Source organism: Lolium rigidum, chromosome 5, assembly GCF_022539505.1.
Source record: "Lolium rigidum isolate FL_2022 chromosome 5, APGP_CSIRO_Lrig_0.1, whole genome shotgun sequence".
NCBI classification, from domain to species: domain Eukaryota; kingdom Viridiplantae; phylum Streptophyta; class Magnoliopsida; order Poales; family Poaceae; genus Lolium; species Lolium rigidum.
In genome coordinates, this window is record NC_061512.1 from 123739810 (window position 1) to 123743628 (window position 3819).

The following is a 3819-nucleotide window of genomic DNA, read 5'->3' on the forward strand; positions in this document are numbered from 1 at the left end:
CAAATTATGATATAAAATAGTGATGCAAATTGGACGTATCAGTGATCAAGGATATGTGAAGTTGCGCCGAAGAAGAAGCTCTCCCATGGTGGTTTATGGGGGAGCAATCTACAAGACTTCGTCAAGCAAGCACAAGCAAGAAAGGCGTTTCATCTTGTTGCGGTCAAGATCGTCATCATCGAGCTCAAGTGGAATGCGCAAGTATAAGGTTTGCTCTTGATAGGGTTTCTTTCTCACCGGTCTCATAGTGTAGTTGGAGACCGGTTTATAGTTTAGTTGCCGTACTATCAAGAGGGCTCTCGAGTGAGTAACTCGATCGTATCCTTCGGAGAGCTCAAACCTTTGCATCCTTGCATCATCTTTCTTGGTTGTTATTTGTATCCTATCCATATGGTGTTTTAGAGCTTGTGCTTATTCTCATGACAAGCTCTAGTTCATCGAAAACGGATTCCGCATGAATCACTTGTTGCGTTTTCGATATTGGAGTTTTTCTCGGTTTCTCGTATTGAGAGGTTTCACTCTAAAATACATAGAAAAACCTACCCCACTTGTTATTAAGCACTTCACTCTTTTTGAGTTAGCTCTTGTCATCTTCTTTACAACAAAATTGGTTTCACCTAAATCCGAGTTTCCTAACTCAAGTTGTTGCATTTTCGAGGTTGGAGGTTTTACCGGCATGTCTTTTTTAGATAGGTCAAACCTTTCATCATTTATTTCTATCCTACCTCACTAGACTATGATGGTTCCCTGCATGATCCTGTAGAGCTTGTTACTAGCTTTGAAACGAGCCCAAGATCATCAAAATCGGAGTCCGAATGCAAAAATTATTCAAGTTTCCGTGAAGCCGTTTTCTGGCCGGAAGTTGTCCGGAAGTTCCGGTGGCCGGAACTTCCGCCCTACTTCCGGTGAACTTCCGGAAATGACGAATCTGCACGCAGAAGTATACTGTAAGCTTTCCGGGGACTCCCTTCTTCACCCGGAAGTTGGCCGGTACTTCCGGGGGGCGGAAGTTCCGCCCAAAATGACCGGAAGTTCCGGTTTTGACGAGTTTTGTGCATAACGGGCAGATTTCTCTTGCCCTATTTAAGGGGGTCTTCTTCCCCAAAGTTCTTCACACTAGTAGAAAAACGCTCATCTGTACCGGTTCCATAGGGGCATTCGTACCGGTTTTGCAACCGGTACAAATTATTCGGCACTAAAGCCCCCCCCCCTTTCGTACCGGTTGCTTACGAACCGGTATAAAACGGGCCTCCACGTGGGCCACCAGGAGAGCTCAGGGCTAAGGATCTTTGGTACCGGTTGGTAATACGAACCGGTACCAAAGGTTCCCCCCGCGGCAGGGAATTTGCCCAAATCTCTGCCGCGGCAGAGAATTGGATTTTTAGGGTTTTTGGAGGGGTTTAGGGATATCGGTTTGTTTCATATCGCGTCGATGCACCAGAAACGCGTTTGGGTTTAGGTAGTACATGAAGATCAAGATGATGCATAGCAAGTTGGTGCATATAATATAACACACATGTAATTGCATAAGATCGCAAATTAAGTAGCACTATGCATGAAGATCAATCTTCATGCATAGTGGTACTCTCCGAGGCGTACTCTATATATGTCTATTACATGTAGCATAGTGGTACTCTTCGAGTCAACTATATATGTAACATGTACATCTTCATTCATAGTGGAACTCTGCGAGTGGTGGTATGACGTCCCGAAGGAAAAATCCCGCCAATTCCTCGCCTATTGCTATGAAGCGGTCATCGATTGAGAGCTTGTTCCGCTTTCTTGCCAACTATAAAAGAATAAGATACAAATGAATACATGAAACAACTATTACCGAAACTCAGCACAACTTATGATAACAAAACAAATTTGTGAAGATTGTTTTTGTACCTCTTTATTTCTTTCATTATTCGTTCTCTCGTTGATAATTCCGCGGATGTACTCGCAAACGAAGAATCCACAGAGATCGGTTCCCGGAGGTTGTTGCGGGCATTTCTTTACAAGAATATAATTCAATCAAACAATAGTCAAGTATGATAATTAAAAGGTGTGTGGACCTAGGTAGTACTACTTACTTTCGCACGCCATCGCAGCTTCGGTGTCCATTCACGGGACGTATCTTCCTTGATGAAAGTTTGCCATACGCTGCTCGACAAAAGAAAATGCATAAAAGAGTCATCAATTAGTTCAAAGCGGGAAATTAACGAAACAAACCGATAAGAATTAAAATTACCTTCTGACCATTAAAAAACAAGACAAGTATAGATCCTTATTTTTGCTTAGTGAGTCCAAGACTTCAACTTCTCCGATTTCCAAATTGATGACGAGAAGAATAAAGTGAAACCTACGCATGTTTCAATATGTAGTGTCATATACATAAGTCATTAGTTAAAATTTTGACATACGGTGAGCAAAATATAATGTGTTATAAGACAAGTAAGACTCACTCGAAGTTGTAAGGCCAAAGTATTAGCTTTTTGTCACGTTGTCGCTTCAAAAACCTTAGCAAAGTCTGCGGTGTATCCTTGTTATAGAGGGGATTGTCTATGGTTTTGACATGCATTGTGTTCGGGTCAATGAACCCAATGTCTCGTGATATCGTCCCTTTTGCATTCGAGAATCTTCGATCCGCATAATATAGCGCACAAAAGATTATAATCTGCGGACAATGAACGACTTCTCAAATTAAATAAATAAATCACGAGACAATAGCAACCGATGATTGATTTGTCGAGGGCCCGGAGATTGTATAACTGAAAGAGTTCGGCGAAGTCAACGTTCACACGGTACTCCCGGAAGTAGTGCTCTTCCCTAACTCGCACCATGATAGTCTCGATCCCTTCCTTTGAGGCCTTAAGGTACCACGAATGCAAGTTACGCATACTTGTTGGTACCTTCCCGACATTCTCGACCAAATCTTTCCCTTGAACAAACCGATATGCTCGTTCAGCTAAGGCGTAATCGGTTCCGTCTTGTCGAGAACTTTGAACGGTCTTCCCGTCAAACACCTTGAGAGGGTCGACCGATTGAACGGGTTGTTGTCCGAGCTGGTAGACTTGGTGTATCCCTTTTATCTCCCCGATACCCGATTGAACGGGTTTTGTCGCCTCGATCATCTTGTCATACGACCTTTCAATAGAACGCACATAGTCGGATGGCGGCGATGGTACAGGGTCATATAGATTGTCAACGGTACGCACAACTTTCTCCCGATCTAGTGTCTTCTCGAAAGGTATCTCCGGCACTTTCGGTGCAAAAAATTTCTTCACCTCGGCCTGAACGGCCTCCGCGTTTTCCTCTGGAGTTTTTTCCCAAGGTAACTTCTCAGTAGGCGGCAGTTTTTTCTCCTTTCTAGCTTTCTTCCTAGGCGGCGTACCGTTCCGCTTAACGGACGCTGTCTTACGCGGAGGATCTCGAGATGGTGGACTCACGCTGGGGTCCCTCTCAGGTAGGTGTGGACTTGGCTGCTCACCGGGACTGCCACCGAGGAGGAGTCGATGGCATTTGCTGCTCATGTGTAGGAGTCGGTGGCCTTTGCAAAAGGACGACGTACTTCTTCGGCCATAGGGCGAAACCGTGCTTGACATCGGCCAGTGTCCTCTCATCTTCACCTCTAGGAATATCAAGCTCCACTTTTTCAAAACCCGAAACAACTTCATCCACCCCGACACGAACACAACCAGGTGGAATGGGCATATGATGGTGCATTGCTCCATCTTCACTTGGGTACACATAGCCGACCGCCACCTTAACAGACGCGGTCCTGATTAACATATGTAGCTCGCAATCCGTCTTCTCCGTGACATAATCCACGGGGTA